Source organism: Chiloscyllium plagiosum, chromosome 12 (assembly GCF_004010195.1).
Source record: "Chiloscyllium plagiosum isolate BGI_BamShark_2017 chromosome 12, ASM401019v2, whole genome shotgun sequence".
NCBI lineage: Eukaryota > Metazoa > Chordata > Chondrichthyes > Orectolobiformes > Hemiscylliidae > Chiloscyllium > Chiloscyllium plagiosum.
In genome coordinates, this window is record NC_057721.1 from 41,251,758 (window position 1) to 41,269,716 (window position 17,959).

The 17,959-nt window shown below is 39.9% G+C and overlaps 1 long non-coding RNA gene across 1 annotated transcript in view; it reads right to left on the reverse strand.

Moving 5' to 3' along the window:
• LOC122555151 overlaps nucleotides 1-1,262 on the reverse strand; it is a 29,444-nt gene extending 28,182 nt beyond the window's left edge. Inside the window, exon 1 of the long non-coding RNA XR_006313190.1 lies at nucleotides 754-1,262. This is a non-coding gene — a long non-coding RNA (uncharacterized LOC122555151). The remainder of the gene's footprint in view (nucleotides 1-753) is intronic.
• Nucleotides 1,263-17,959: the final 16,697 nt, after the last annotated feature.

The following is a 17,959-nucleotide window of genomic DNA, read 5'->3' on the forward strand; positions in this document are numbered from 1 at the left end:
AATAATGGGAATCAGTCTTAAATTTAAACTATATATGGTTAGCTAATCAATTTATTACAATACTTTTCTGTCATTTACTAGCTTTGTCAAAACTATCCTGAATGCTGCAATCAAGTTCGAACACAAAATGGTAACTACATTAAGGACAATGTACAAAAATACAAAGCTTAAATTAGATATCTACAAATTTCAAATTATACAAAACTTCATTATAATAGTATATGATCCTCTAAAAACAGGCTGCTTGAACAGGTGCTTTTTCCTGACACTTCATTCTGCATTTAATTTTGTCTTCTTTGCCTGTGTGTATGTGAGTGAAACTGTGTGTATGCGGGAGAAAGATAATTAGGATCAGGCAGGGGTGTGTGGGTTGGAAGCTGTTTGGGTAGGTAAGCAGTGGTTATGGGTCACTGACCTGCTCTAGTTTCAGAAACTCTTCTGGATGGAAAGTATTGGAAATTGATTTTTTAAGTATGAAAAAAATCACTTTTTCTTCCAACAATTGTCATTTTAATCTTGGTGACAGGTACAAATTTATGAAAATTCACAATGTGAATAATTCTTGTGTTTAATGTTCTGATTAGGACAGCAAAGCTCCTTTAAATAAAGGGACAGTGGATCCACTGAAAACGTGACATTTCGATGCAAAAATTTATGAATATCAGAACTCAAACATAACACCAAAGAAATCTGATTACTAATTTCTATTCAAAAACAAAATAAAGGTAATTTCTGGAATTAATATATACATACCAACTCAAATTAAATCCAGTTGTCAATATCATTTAATCTTAAACTTCTTAAATCTTGCTCCTCTCTCTCCAGTAGGCACTGGTGATCTGGTTAGCTTAAACAGAAAGCACTGCAACCACGAGCTTCAAAGCGTGTTGAAGGACTTACTCCTAGGAATGAAGCATAAACAAGAGGGGGCTGCTTCTGGGGGAGGGAGTGGGCAGTGTGTGAATCATGTGTGATGTGTCACAGTTTTTGAGGCAGATGGGAATGCATTTCATGCAGTATTGGTTTGTTTTCTAGTAGGTCAAATTAAGTTAAGATGTCAGAACAGCATGAATCAGTCTAATTACTCCATACAGGGTCGTGCAGTATATTACATACAGCTTCCAAGGTACATAACATCCAGACAGCCAGCAAAGAACAAATAACAGAGGACCGTTATAACTTAATGTGCACTATCTTCATTAAACTCAAGATTTAAAAAAAAAAATTAATCAGGCTGCAGTGCTAGAAAAGTCACAAGTCATTTTAACCACCAGAGCATCGTGTGCAAGTAACAAGATGCAATAGAAATGATTTGTCATGTTTATTTACAAAATATAAAGTCTACTCATTCTTTCCTTTAAAACTGCTGTGCCATTGTGGCAAAATTATTACAAAATGTATTATACATTTCTCCTCACTTCATCATAGGACGACACTTCAGGACAAAATTTTGTGGAAATTTTTCCCATCATTCAAATTTCTGATTGATATACACCATGAATGGGTTTGCAAGTATGACGACATGTTCTGTCCTGACTTATGCTTCTGTATTGTCCAATCCTTGGATGGCAACACACAACTAGTTGCATTGGTCCTTCCATTTTGTACTTTGTCAAGAACCACATTGGCTGGCTCATTTATTAAATATACTGCCCAACATAATACTGAACCACGTAAAGGAATGTGTCAGGTTTTGTCTCCTATCTCTATTGAGTTATTTAATTTGAGCCAGTGTCATTCCATACGTTGAGTACCAACATGCCAGGGAGAGCATCTCAGACTGATACTGGTCTAACCTAATATCCACATGTGCAGATTTACAGAGAAGGATGGATGAGTGAATAGAGCAAGAATCTTGGGAAACTTTCACTTGTCTCATCTATGCAACCAGTTGTAGCCAGTATCTCCACTGGCTGAAATCAGTTGACTAATCAGATGTGGAAGTTGAACCTAAAGGTTTAGTGATCCAGATAATTCAGCACAAAAATTTATTCACTCACTCAAACAACAGGAACTCCTATTAAAAAAATACTTAAAAGGCATACATCCGAGTTCCAGTGGTGGGGAGATAAACCTTCATTGCAGTTTTGCTTCTGTTAATATCTTTCTGTCTTCAGATTATTTTTAGTCTAACCAAAAAGATTTCTGTTCAATGAAGATGGACAGTGAATTTAAAAATCAACTCAACTGACAAGACTTAATACTTTTTCCTACTTTTAAAACAATAGGAAAAAAACCTGAAAAAACTGTGGGATTAAAATTTGAGAATTTCTTTTTAGTTATCCATACTTTTTCCTTTCGGTTCAGTGATTTAATTTTATTGACTGTGATATGTTCCTGCAAATACTTGCAGCACTCTGGTACTTCAGCCAATTGGCTATTTTTTTTATGGTGGGCAGGAATTTCACCAATGAATAGGGTGAAGTGGAATGATCAAAGCTGAAGTCAATTCTGTGCTTCACACTTACTGAGACACATTTGTCAGCAGAGGTAGTTAGAGCATACAGTGCCAAGATCGATGGATGGTCATTCCCAAATAGTCTGCAGGTGTGGAAACCACTTGTCTCAACTCCAATGCCATCTTAATAATTTAGTCAACCCAATTCTTGATCGAACTTGCGATTTTCCTGGTTTGTAGGACTGAGTACCTCCCCAGGCAGGATGCAGTAAATCACTGGATAGTACATAGCAGTACAGCATTATTTATGCCAATTCTTTGGTTCCTGAACAAGCAACTCAAAAAATTAATGCAAATGAAGTGGAATTGCTGTGAAATTAAAGTCTTTTAGGTATTCCAAGTCATTGAATATGTTCAAAATAGATTTTTCTAGCAGCTAAAGGTGTCAAAGCATAGAAGGAGAAAAGTGAGAGCATGGCATTGAGATGGAGCATCAGTCATCCCAATATCAAATGGCTGAGCAGGCATGATGGCCAAATGGGATACTTCCGTTTTCTATGTTTCTATATTCAGTCCTGTTGATCATCTGTATGGAGAAAATGCGGACTGCAAATCATGTCAAAAACTGTGGTGCTGGAAAGGCACGGCCAGTCAGGCAGCATCCAGGGAGCAGGGGAGTCGACATTTTGAGCATAAGCTGTTCTTCATTCCTGATGAAGAACTTATGCTTGAAACATCAACTCTCCTGCTCCTCGGATGCTGCCTGACCGGCTTACTTTTCCAGTGCCACACGTTTTGACTCTGATCATCTGTATCTTTACATCTATACACATTTGATGTAATAGGCATGGAAACCTCGAATAATTATTAAACCTTATCTATAACAATTGGATTGCATAGATTTGATCAAAGCATATTGTAGAAAAGTCATGAATGATGTATCAGAACTCAAAAGGTTACCTGGAATTGGTCAGGACTAACATTTATTTTCAGACTAATTTCAACAAAAAAAAGCCTGATAAACCTGGCACATAGACCTTGTAAGAGAGTAAGAAAAAAAAAATAGATGCCCAAACTACCACTTTAAACTGTCCTTAATGCTGGTTAGTCATAGAATAACACTGAAGGTGCTGGGGGAGCAGTCTGGGACCTCTGATTTGCCAACTGCTTTGGGATTAATCAGTTTGCCTTAACCATCTTTCAATGATGATCAAATACAGAGAATCAGACAAATTGATACATTAGATGGGCAAGCAGGAGGCTGGAAGAACACACCAAGCAGGGCAGCATCAGGAGGTGGAGGCGTAGTCAACGATTCGGGTGGAACCCTTCTTCAGTCCTGCCTCATTGCTTAGCAAACCACAGATAACAAACCAGAAAGCCTGTCAGGTTTGTCAGCAGTGCTCACTCAAGTCAAGGGAAGTGGATTTCACTCAGGGGGTCCTAATACACAGTCTGTCAAAGACAGCCTCTGATACCAGTCCTGGAGCTTGGACACAGTCAGCCAGCCACTTGGGACTATCACAATCTGGCTGCTCTCCATATAAAAAGGGTGAGGAGCTGAATATTAGGCAGCTCACCACCTGGCTTGCTCCCTTCTGTCCAATTATGGATTGTTTTCCTCCTGGAATGTGAGGCAGGCATTAAGGGAAATGAAAATGGGTAGCACAACTATTGCTGTTGTTTGAAGTGGGGAGATGCCCCGGGTCAGTGAGTGAGGAGGAAGTGCAGAGGACATGTAGGGCTAGTGGTATTGGGAATTGTGGTGGATAGCAATGATTGAGAAAAGATGTTGCTGTCAGTATTGAGTGGTAGAGCATTAGTCTTTCTGGGAGGTGGGTATAGAAGCAGAGAAAGTGTGATTGTGAGGTATTGGAGAGAAGATGGTGGCACTTTCTCCTTCTGTCTGCCAGTGTTTGACCTTCTTTCTATGTTGCTGTGCATCCTCCAGGTGTCTCTGACTGCACTGAAGTTGGTGGAAACCTCGGACCACTATGGTACTATCTGATGTCTTGGCTCCTTTGCTGGTCCTGGAGGAAGAGGATCTCCTGCCTGTGAACCAACACGACCTCCAGATCCCTGGCTGTGAAGTGGGGTGCCAAGATTCCCCCATCTGTCATGTCAGAGGCAAATGTCAGGAACTGTGCAGAGCAGCTCCAGGCAGAAAGTGCCTGCCAGTGCACAACAGCCTTCAAAGACAGCACTGGTACCAGGAATACCTATCAATTCTGGGATCTCCCAGCAATTGTGAGTTGTTCTAGACACTGTATGATAATATGGAGCTAGAATTGGATGAAAGGGTTGCCAAAGAGGCAGTGTAGGTAGTGAATGAGGCAAGTTTGGTAATATAGAGAGAGAGATTGTTGGAGGTGATTATAAAAGCTAGGATTTATGGACGTTTAGAGAGGCAAAAGTTGATTAGGGACAGTCAGCATGGTTTTGTGCAAGGAAAATAAAGTCTCACAAATTTGATTGAGTTTTGTTGAGGAAGTTACCAAAAAGATTGATGAGAGCAAAGCAGTAGACTTTGTTTATTTGGATTTCAGTAAGGTTTTACATGGCAGACTAATTAGTAAAATTAGGGGTTGCATGGGATTCAGAGTGGAGCTTGCCAACTGGATACATAATTGGCTTAATGGCAGGAGACAGAGTGGTGATGGAGGGTTGCTTTAAAGACTGGAGGCCTGAGACCAGTGGTATTCTACAGGGATTGGTTCTGGGTCCTCTTTTGTTTGTCATTTATATAAATAATTTGGATGAGAATATAGAAGGCATGGTTAGTAAGTTTGTAGATGCCACCAATTTTGGTAGCATAGTTGATGATGAAGGTTTACTAAGACTACAAAGGGCTCTTGATCAAATGGGTCAATGGACTGTAAAATGGCAGACAGAGTTCAATCTGCATAAATACAAGGTATTGAATTTTGGAACAAGGATAGGGCTTGTACAATTAATGTTAGGGCCTTGGGTAGTGTTGTTGAATAGAAGTACCTAGGCTTTAGGTACATAATTCTTTGAAGCTTGTGTCATATACAGGCAGGGTGGTTAGAAAAGCATTTGGCATGCTTGCCTTCATTGCTCAGTCCTTTGCGTATAGGAGTTGGGAAGTCATGATAAGGTCATATAGGGCATTGGTGAAGCTTCTGCTGGAATACTGTGTCCAGTTCTGGTTGCCCAATTTTAGGAGGGATATTATTAAGCTGGAGAGGGTTCTGAAGAGATTTACCAGGATGTTGCCAGGTTTGGAGGGTTTAAGTATAAAGAAAAGCTGGATAGGCTAAGGCTTTTTCCACTGGAGCATAGGAGGTTTATAAAATAATAACAGGTACAGATAGAGTTAGAGTTAATGGCAAGGACAATAGACAATAGGTGCAGGAGGCGGCCATTCGGCCCTTCGAGCCAGCACCACCATTCATTATGATCATGGCTGATCATCCATAATCAGTATTCTGTTCCTGCCTTATCCCCACACCCCTTGATTCCACTATCTTTAAGCGGTCTATCCATCTCTTTCTTGAAAGTATCCAGAAACTTGGCCTCCACTGTCTTTTGGGGCACAGCATTCAAGACACAATTCAAAAAAGTGAGAGGAGAAAGATTTTAAAAAGACATGGGGGCAATTTTTTTTTTTTTAAACACACAGAGGGTGGTTCACATGTGGATTGAACTTCCTGAGGAAGTGATAGATGTGGGTATAATTGCAAATTTAAGACATTTGGATAAGTACATGGAATAGGAGGGGTTTGGAGGAATATGGGCCAGGAGCAGGCAGGTGGGACTAGTTTAGTTTAGGATTATGTTCAGCATGGACTGGTTGGACTGAAGGATCTGTTTCTGTGCTGTATGACTGACTGTATGACAAGAACCCCTCTGAAAAGTCTAACACCAAAATAAAAATGCAGAAGATTCGCCCTATATTTTTGTGTTCTTTACAATGGTGTAATATACAATTGCAATCATTGTCTCATGTTCTTGTTTATCTGTGTAAGGGTAATGCAATTTCACCATGTGACTTCACTCCTTTAACTGATATGGCTGCAATACATCAGTATTTCTTGTATCATTCAAATCATAAGACCTCATTCTAATCTTTTACCACTCATCGACATCTGTACACATGACTTCTTCCTCTGTTTAATTTGGTTGGTTCATCTCATGATTAACAAGATGTTTGAATTGATTTGAAGCTTAGTAAAATTGACACAGTCCACTTGGAAAAGGAACTGAAGCTTTGACCAAACAGCCCTGAACTGAAATTTTCCAGCAATTTGGTTTCCGATTTCCAGCATCCATTTTTTTGGTATTTTGTGGTCCCTCAACAGTTGAACTTCAGTTTCTCACATGATTTTCTCAAAAAGAAATTACCAAACGGCTGAAATTGGATTATGATCACATTTGTGTTTCCTCAATTGAGTAAGTTGAGGAATATTCCATCAGTTGATTGTGAACTCTTCAGCCTATATCCATTGATCAGTTGACCATATATCAAAATGTAAATGCTCTCATCTAAGCAATAATTTTCTGTTATAATTCAAAATAGCTGCAAGTGTAAAGAAACGAGTATAAGAAATTATTCCCATTTTTATAGCCAACGCTCTAAATCTAATTCAGTACCAGCAATTGCTCAGGGGCCTGGTTGTATGGGTCCCACTAGGCTAGGTTAGCTCATACCTATAGAGAAACAAGAGAAGGCCCCAAAAAGGTCCAAAACTAGCACTGTTTTAAAATTCAAAGTTCAATATTCTTTTTAGTTTTTAATATTTCAGAAAATATTTCTGTTGACACGCAGCACCCACAATTAACAAGAATAACGTGCCATTAAATTTAGACTCTTGGGGCAGAATCTTATAGGGAACTGAGGGACATTGGCAAGATTAGGCGAGGCCTGTTTTGACAGAAACATCACCTCACTAAATCATTTCTCAAGCAGGGTGGCAAGATTCTTGCTAGGCAGCAGTGAGCACCCAATTCACACTCTAATGATTTTTAAATAACTTCACAGCCCAACTTGCCAAAACAAACAAGCTGACCGGAAACTGGAGTGTCAGAGTCAGACAGCATGGAAACAGACCCTTTGGATCAACTCATCTGCGCTGACCAGATATCCCAAACTGATCCAGTCCCATTTGCCAGCATTTGGAGTATATCCCTCTCATATTCATGTTCTCATACAGATGCCTTTTAAATGTTGTAATTGTGCCAGCTCCACCACTTCCTCTGGCAGCTCATTCCATACACGTACCACCCACTACATGAAAAAGTTACCTAGTAGGTCCTTTTTAATTCTTTCCTGTCTCACCTTAAATCTATGCCCTCTAGTTTTGGATTCCCCCACCCCAGGGAAAAGACCTTGGCTGTTCACCCTATCCACGTCCCTCATGATTTTATAAACTTCTACAAGGTCACCCCTCAGCCTCTATCAGAGGGAAAAAAGCCCCAGCCTATTCAGCCTGAGTTCTTTTCTGAACCCTTTCAAGTTTAAACATCCTTCCTATACCAGAATTGCCTGCAGTATTCCAAAAGTGGCCTAACCAATGTCCTGTATAGCTGCAACATAACATCCCAAATCCTATACTCAATATTCTGACTAATGAAGGCAAGCGTGCCATATGCCTTCTTCACCACCAATTACCTGCGCCTCCACTTAAGGAACTGTGCACCTTCACCCCTCGGTCTTTTCATTCAGCAACACTCCCCAGGACCTTACCATTAAGGTATATAAGTCCTGACCTAATTTGCCTTTCCAAAATGCAGCACCTCATAGTTATCTAAATTAAATTCCATCTGCCTCTCCTCAGCCCATTGGCCCAAGTGATTAAGATCCTGTTCTACTCCTTGATAACCTTCTTCACTTCACTGCCAATTTTGGAATCATGTACAAACTTACAGAAACCAGTGTGGGTCCAACCTGCTGCTGGCCCTTCAAGTGGAACATGGCACCCCACATCAATAGACTTTGATATCTAATGTCTGCCAACCTCTGAGAACCCTCATGGCACATGTCCCATCCACTTAAAAAGGAACTTTGGGTCATACACCCAGTTCATGAGCTGGATCAGACTAAATCCTTGAGCTCTTCAATTATTGTTGTCGTGTTCAGTCACTTGGTGCCTACCTGGATGCTCACAGCACCCTGCCTTGTCTTACTTTGTCCCCTCAACCAGAGATATCAAGCTCATATAGCTGCGGTCTTGCTTTGCTATTTAGTGCAGGCAGAAAGCTAGGAAGCTTGTCATAGTGGTTAGCAGGCCTCAAAAGGGAGATAAGCCTCCATTCCACGGGTCCCATCACAATATGTCAAGGGCCCTTTACCAGTACAGTAAGATTCAGCCTAGAGTGTTTTACAGCACAGAAAGAGGCCATTTGGTTCATTATATCCACACCAGTTATCAAGCACCTATCCACAATAACAAAAACAGAAACTGCTGCACCGATCTATTGTAGTTGCATTTTCCAGTAATTGGTCCATAGCCCTGAATGCGACGATGCTTCAGCTGATCATCTAAATAGTTCTTAAACGTAGTGATGCTTCCCACCTCCACCAGCGTTTCAGGCAGATACTCACTACCCTCTTAGTGAAATATTCTTCCTCAAATCTCCCCTATAGCTGGAGCCCTTTATCTTAAATCTATGCCTCTGGAGAAGGGGAGACATTTCTTCTCATCCACCCTATATACACACACACACCTCAGTCAGGTCACCTCTCAGCCTTCTCTGCTCGAAGGCTCAGGTTGTTTGCCTATCTAGTTTCTTCATAGCTGCAACAAGAACAATCACGATCTGGTGAAGAATAACTGTTTTTAAAAATTTCCACAAACAGTCATAACACAAAATATTTACTATGTGGAAACAGTAAGTTGTCCCCCACTCCACCCAGAGTTTGGATGATTCAAGTGTATTAGACGGTAGTCTAATTGAAAGGTGGTTTGTAATTTTTTTTAAAGTTTTCACTTTAATACAAGTTGTTCTGTCACAGAAGGGCTCTGCCTCCAGGAATCCAGACAGGCAGTATCTCCAGCTTATGCTAACGGACAGGCAGTCATGGAAAACCTGACTGACAACATATTCAGACATTACTCAAGACTTTTGGATGTTTTAAAAAGGTTTTACGTTTTATACATTACTAACATTCCCTTCCGTTTTAGACAGCAAATATAATATTGCTCGTTGTGGGTATTGGAGTAACTCTGTAAAACAATTCCCCCGAGACCTGTTAATTCAGATCTGTTACAAACGAATTTTAATTTGCAACATTGCATTTTGCTGGAAGGTGAGTTTTTTGGCCATTTCCAGAATGGTGAGAAATGAGGAATTTCATGTCCTCCCTATAGCAGAGAGTATTTTAATATTAGGTAGGGGAGTGGTGGGGAGCTCACAATTGCATCAGCTACATCAGTGACAGGAAGATCTATAAACTTGTTTCTGTTCTCACTATTTCTTTCTTCTGGACAGGTTGATTTTAATCCAGTGAAAAAGGAATTAACATTTCATTTTCTACTCTACTTTCTCCAGTCTCTCACTGTTGGCCCACTCTAAGTAACTCTCGACTGTCTGTCCACAGTACAGACCACAACACCCTGGCTAGTATTGTAGAATCTTACAGGATGAGGAGAACAACATTCTGTAAATCAGTTTTCAAAAGCCTTTTGATTCTAAAGTACAGCTTCTTCCCAGCCTCCACATACCTTACACATGGTTCCCTTCAAGTTCACGTCTAATTGTCTTTTAAAAGTTCCTAAGCTGATTCCATCACCCATGGGTGTTCTGTTTCTCACCAGCACCTTCAAAGACAGCAAGAGAAAGGAGGTCCAACCACCACAAGCTAAGCAGTACCAAATTATTCAATATCCCACGGATGGAATGTTTTAATGTCAATTCTCAACAAGGCAAAGGAACAGAAAATAGTAACAAATAAACCAAGTAGGAGATGAATTTCAGAGCAAGCAGTCGAGATGGACAGCTATTGGAAGGAGGCAAGGCACTAGCTTTAAAAACGCATGGTTGTATAATTTGTAAGTATCTTTTTTTAAAAATTAAGCATTATTAGGATTTGGTGGACCATTGAGGAACCTTGTATTCCTTACAGGCAAGGTTCTGTCAGTTCCTCTGAAGCGATTAGAAAAATGACAAAGGCAATAGGAATTTCAGTTACAGTCAAATTATAATTAAGGTACTCTGCTAGAGTGTTCTGGAATTTAAACAATGGATGTACTAGTTAGAAAGCAAGTTGTAGGCTGTCTCTTTAAAAGGTGTCAGAGGAAAAGCAGCTGAAAGTCTAATCTCCACCCACTGTCGCTTACCACACCAGCCCACGCAATGCAGCACACCCAGCATCCTGCAGGACACAGCCCTGTATTCGGCTATGGAAACTCAGGATATATGACTACAGCAACCTCTGAGAAGCCCCTGGCTAACCTTCCACACACTATTCACTGACCCCAGCCCATTTGGTCATACTTCCCCTTTATATCCTGTGAGTGGGCTGGCAGTGCTCTCATTGCTTCCCACATCCCCACCAGAATGCAGCAGCCACCCTTATCCTGGAAATTACATGTCTGATCTTTTAAACATTCCATTCTACTTCAACACCGACAAGAGCTTCCTGCTGAAACACTCCCTTTTATGACAGACCTTTCACTCCCAGCCACCAACTTCAGCTGTTAAACAACTCAGGAGAAGCATGTGTGATCATAACCTTAACTCTTGAGATGCCAACGACAAGGAAGATTTGAAAAATTCTGTTATGAAGCATAGCAGCAATTTATGTACCGTGACATCAGTACTTTGACTGGCCTAGAAACAATTTTTTTTTCCCCTAGGCTATACAGTTTCCCTCTGTTACCAGATAGGGAAGAAAAGTTTAGCTTAAATTTCTCATTCTAAAGAGAAGGCTTGTCACCAGTTACAAAGACAATGAATGTTTCAGATGGTTCATGGGAAGTGGATAAGGCAACGCTGCTTTGCCCTAGACATTATCAAGCCTCTTGAGTGTTGTTCAGCTACAGGTCATCCAGACAATGGAGGGTTTTCCACTTCAATCCTGACTTGTAACTTACAGATGGTGGATAGGCTTAAGTAGTCAGGGCACAAGCTACTTTGAATAGAGTTCCCAGCCTCCAAGCTGCTTTCATAGCTTAGTATTTATGTGGCTGGTCCAGTTATGTGGTGGGAGATTTAGCAATTGTAAAGTCATTGAATGCCTGAGGAGATGGCCATATTCCCTCTTGTTGTAGTCACTGGCTATTATCCTAGAGGATAATGTTAGTTGCTGTGCACCAGCCCTATTCTGTTCACATGTTGCAGTATACAAACAATGACTGCATTATTGGAATATTGGAAAGTACTGAACACTAATCATCACTTTAGTCTTATGGTAGGAGAAGGTATTTGATAAAGCAGCTGAGAATGATATGGTTCAGGAATCCAGCATCTGCAGTCCTCACTTTCTCTATCTTCCGTGAGGATCCTATGCAGCAATGTCCTGGGTGCGCAGTGATTGACCTTACACTAGATCAATACTATACACAGAATACCAACTGTAGTTTCATCAAGGTCCTGTACAGCAGCAGTAAAATTTCTTTTTATATTTCAAACCCCTTACAATAAATGTCAATGTTCCATTTGGCCTCAGTGACTTGCTGTATGTGTGTACCAACTTTAAGAAATTCATGTATGAGCATACCTACATCCTTCTGTACCTCAGAGTCCTCTCTCTCCATTTAGTGTAGTATTTTTCCTATTCTTCTTACCAAAATGGGCAAATTCACATTTTCTAACACCATTCTCTTATTTTTTAAAATCTATTCACTCAACTTATCCATATCCTCTTGCTAGCTCTCTACCTCCTATTGCCAATTTTCAATCCTACCCATCCATTGTGTAATCAGCAAACTGAGGTACCTTACATCCATTCACTGGTACAGATTGTAAGTCATTGTGGCCTCAACATGGATCCCTCTGATATTCCACCAGGTACAGCCTGTCAATCCAAAAAGACCCATTTATCCAATTACTGCTTGCTAGTCAATCCTTTAATCAATACTAATGTGCCCTTATATCTGTGCTCCAGTCTTGTGCAGCAACCTTTGACTTTATCAAAGGTCTCTTGCAAAGTCAAGTACACAACTTTTAATCATTCTCACTTGTGCACCTTGCATGTTATTTTATCAGAAGATTCTAATAAATCAAAGCACAAATTCCCATTCACAAAACAATGTTGGCTCTGCCTAATAGTTTTGAGTATTCTATAATAACCCTATTAACAATTAAAATAGTTCCCCTGCATCTGATGCTAGACTAACTAGCTTATAATTTTCTGCTCTCTGACCTCCTTTCTTAAAATAAAGATGTTGTGTTAGTTTATTTTTCTATCCATCAGAGGGACTTTGGAAGATTATAACCAATGCATCTGCAGCCATGTCATTTGAGACCCTAAGATGCACACCATTTGGTCCTGGAACTTGTCAGCTATTAGTTTTCCCAACATTTTTTCCTTGGTGATTGTTTTAAATTTCTCTTTCATAAATATATTCAAATACTTTCTACATCTATTAACATTAGAACTATTTTTTGCTGGTCCTAAAGTCTGACAATTTTCTGACCTACCAACTTTTATGGATTTATAAGTGTTCTTTAATATGATAGAAATAGTTATTTGTTGCCATGGTTTATGCATCTTCTCAAATAATTTCACTTTCTTGCTGGTATAATCCTTGCATTATTAAATATTGCCTTAAAGACCTGTCATGCCATTGCTACTGATGTACATTTCAAGCTAGTGTCCAGTTTATTTTAGCTAGCTCTGCCTTCATACTGTTGAAATTACTCTTATTCAGTTTTACAACACTACTCTGAGATCCACAGTTCTCCACCTCCTCTCCCCCTTCAAACCAATTGTAAAATTCTATCATAATCATAATTACTGTCACCCAGAGACATGAGACTTTGAGATTGTCTACACCGGACTCATTCCTTATAAACGGGTCTAGAATGCACTGTTAAGAAATCATGATTACATTACTGAGGCAATGCCAATCTGATTTGCTCGATCATGTAAATTGAAAACACTCATGTGTACTGCAGCACCTTCCTTACACGCCCATTTATCTGTTCCTGTAGCCTCTGATCTAGAACTATTACACAGCTTGTAAACTATTTCTATAAGTGACTTTTTACCTTTACCAGTTTCGGTTTAGCTCTACTCAAACTGATTTTATATCTTGCAGTTTCAAGCCAAAATAATCTCTGATTACATACACAACTGAAAGAACAATCCTGTCATCTTTCTCCCCCCCCCCCCCAAATCAGCTTATCTTTTCAAATTATAAAATATCCTTCAATGCTGAAATCCCAGACTTGCTCAACCTATAACCACAACTCTGTGAAGGCTATAAAAGGTTAGACATGTTAATTTCGTGAACATTTCATTCATTTTGTTACAAACAAATGCCCATTCAAATACAGGATGCTCGAACTGTCTTTTTACATCTTTCAGAATCACTCACTACATATGCTGATACACTGTGACGGTTGTCCCTTCTTAGAGTCAGAGATGTACAGCATCGAAACAGATCCTTCCGTCACACTTATCCACGCCAACCAGATATCCCTATCCAATCTCGTCCAACTTGCCCATATCCCTCCAAACCCTTCCTATTCATATACCCATCTAGATGCCTTTTAAATGTTGCAATTGCACCAACCTCCCCCCACTTCCTCTGGCAACTCATTCCATATACGTACCATCCTCTCCGTGAAAACGTTGCCCCTTAGACCCCTTTTATATCTTTTCCCTCTCATTCTAAACCTATGCTTTCTAGTTCTGGGCTCCCCCACCCCAGGGAAAAAGACTTTGCCTATTTACCTTATCCATGCCCATCATGATTTTATAAACCTCTACGAGGTCACCCTTCAGCCTCCGACACTCCAGGGAAAGAGCCCTAGCCTATTCAACCTCTCCCTGTAGCTCAAATCTTCTTGTTACCATCTGATTATCATGAGTCAAAGTTATGGACTATGGTAGCTGATTCACTTTGGATTACCACATCACCTCTCATGATCCATCCCCCCATTTATTACCGATCCCACTTTGACCAGCAGGGAAGAGGGGCAGGGCAGGAACCACAGAAATGAAATGCCCAAACTTAGCTGGGCTATTTCAAATCAGAGTCAAGTTCAAATAGATCCCACTTCAGTTTTTCCAAGGTTCAAAACCCAACGTGAGAGAGATTCTCAAATTTATGTTTGAACTTATTTCATCTGAATTTATTTAAATCTGCACCCTTTTAAGATAAATAAAAAGGTATTGTTATCAAATACTGAATTGATTTGATTGACAGACCACGTGATGTAGCTTAGAAAAACAACATTCCTGCAGTTTCAATACATTTCTGTTTACATTTCCCAAGAAATGTTATTATGGCTAATTCCAAATCTGAATACTTTCACAATTTTAAAACTCCAAAAGTACTGCTGTAAGCAAGGTTTGGCAAGTTGGTGAAGAGTGGGAGTAGGGGTGCAGACTGACAGATAGGGTTACTTTCTGATTGGCAGGTTTCAGAGGCTATTAAAGATTCTGGTCTTTGAAGCAGTTAAATTATTATTAGCATTTATTTGCTCACTTTTAAAACAGCTTTATCACTTGTGATCATTTAAAGTATTTGAATGGACTTCACAAATAAGTGTTTCCTAATGAAGTGTCTTTGAGCGAGTGCTGTATTAATCAGTTAAAAGTTTCATTTCTTGAATTTTCACATGGCCCATTGACCACCCATTCAGGATATTGGTTGAGTGATTACGGAGGTGACATAGGGGTATGTGATGGCACAAAGACATGAGAAGTTTGTGGAATAAGGTTGAGGGCTACAGAATTCAAGAGTTTTTAAAACCAATGGAGTCAAGTCCCAGAGAACTGAATTGGGCCTTCTAACCATCCGGCCTCAGTGCTGACCAACCCAGTGGCTGCAATCAGGGTCACTTGGTGACTGAGCACCATCCTGCAACATAGATTTGACACTAACCACTAGTTCTCATTTCTAGGGCCACACAAAATGTCATCAAGTGAATCATTTGGAAATATACCCATCTTGGATGCACTCTAATAAATCATAATGAAACCATTTTTGGAGAAGGCATGTTACCCAATACAGACATTCAGCAGCAGCGTGTACAGTCTTCATGATGAACTGCAGAAATTCACCAAAAACCCATGACCACTTCCACTTTGAAGGACAAGGGCAGTAGATACATGGCATTACCACCAAGTTCCTCCCCAAACCACTTACCATTGGAAATAAATTGCCGTTCCTTCTGTCACTGGGTCAAAATCCTGGAATTCTCGGTGGCTCAGTGGTTAGCACTGCTGCCTCATAGCACCAGGGTCCCAGGTTTGATTCCAGCCTCGGGTGACTGTGTGTGGAGTTTACACATTCTCCCTGTATCTGCGTGGGTTTCCTCCCACAGTCCAAAGATGTGCAGTTCAGGTGAATTGGCCATGCTAAATTGCCCATAGTGTTATGTGCATTAGTCAGAGGGAAATGGGTCTGGGTTACTTTTCTCTGAGGTCAGTGTAGACTGATTGGGCTGAAGGGCCTGTTTCCACACTGTCGGGAATCTAATCTAATCTAATCTAATGGCATTGTGGGTCAATCCACAACAGGTGAACTACAGCAGTTCAAGGTGGCATTCACCAACACCACCTTCTCCAGGGCAACTGGAGACAACCAGTGATATCCATGTCCCACAAGTGAGTGTTAATAACTAGTCTGTTTTTTCCCCCATTTACTAACACATTTAGCCAGTTTAGCAAGACAGATAACTGATGGCAGTGAAGATTAAGACAACCAGAGTGGCAACCATTTCAACATTCCTAAATGAAAGCCAATTATACCATTTCTACTTCAAGTCATAGAGTCCAACCGGTCCATGCTGAACATAATCCCAAACTAAAACTAGTTCCACCTGCCTGCTCCTGGCCCATATCCCTCCAAACCCCTCCTAATCCATGTACTTATCCAAGTGTCTTCTAAATTTTGTAACTGTGCCCATATCTACCACCTCCATTAGGAAGTTAATTCCACATGGAAACCACTCTCGATGTAAAAAAAAAACTGCCGCTTTTTGTTTTAAATCGCTTTCCTCTCACCTTAAAAATGTGCCCCCTAGTCTTGAAATCCCCCTTCCTAATGAAAAGACACCTACCATTAACACTACTTCTGCGTTTTATTTCAGTTATGTCAGCAAAAGCTGTAACAAAAGTTACATTATTTTACAGTATGAATTAGAATAATCGATCCAGTTTATTTCTTCAAAGGAATAGAATTGAAGTCTCTCTCATCCAGTATTATTCCCAACCTATCTCCTTGATATTATGGGTAGAAATGACCCTTGATGCCATGCTGGTTCTAAACCAATTTCCTTTTCTGCTTTTAGTCAATACTAGCCTGTTAGAAATAAAAGAGGATGAACACCTCTATTAAGAACATAAATGGTGGGTAGAGAGTTGCAGAGCAGTTATTGTAATCTTCTAGTGGGTGGGAGAGAGCCCCTTTTCAGTAATGCCAATAGGATGGTGCTCTCTCCAAGGCATGTGGCTCATTTGGATTCTAATCAACTGATCTCTTTAGCAGCAGTTTACATTTCTACTTGTCCCAACCTTTATTCACATGAAATGTCTCATTCCAAGATCCACATTTAGGTCTTTTGCTCATTTGCATCCCTTAAAAAGTCAGCACCTAGCTGCCCAAACGTTCATCTATCTAAATGACATCATAAGTTCTCTCACAGATGGTGATATCACCGAAGGACAGTTTTTTAAAAAATGCTACAATTTCAATAAGTAAGAGAGCCTGCCTGTATGTGCAGAAGGCAGGGTCTGCCCTAAGACAATAGCTGTACTGTGCACTGGAATTGAAAGTAAAAGTGCGGCTGAAAGAGCGGGCTGCATGGTCTGAACATGTTCTATAGCAATTTCATTTATGAATAAGCAATGCTGTAAAACAACAAGCAACTGGGTATTGTGGTCAGTGCTTTCCTCTTACTTTACAGGCATCCAAAATTTGTGTGTTTGCATTTTTATGATTTAAATTATAAAGATGAACACACATAAGACAACAGCTCTTGATCTTAATCCCAAATCACCTTCAGCTCTGTTGTTGGTTTAGCTGATGAAACAGATTTTTGGACATGCAAATAAAATTAAACATAATTTTAAAACTGAAAAAGCAGCTAGTTTAAGCTTATACTTCATCAAATAAAGCAAATTAATAAACAATTAAATAGATTAGTTCTTATTATACAAGTTATGAAATGGAAGAGTGCCATTCCATGCTCCCACATGTACACTCCTGTCTGCTTTTACAAGTTGGTAAGTAAATTCCAAAAATCTTTCTAGTGAGTTAACCATTACACTCACGTAGAGGAATTAAATGACTGGAATTCCTAAATTCAGAAATACAAGCTAAAGAATAACCAAAAGGAGGTTGGGCAAAGGTAAACTAATGTTGTGTCCTTGCTCAGCAATTTGCTGACCTCCAAATGAAATGGCGATATCCTTACTACCAC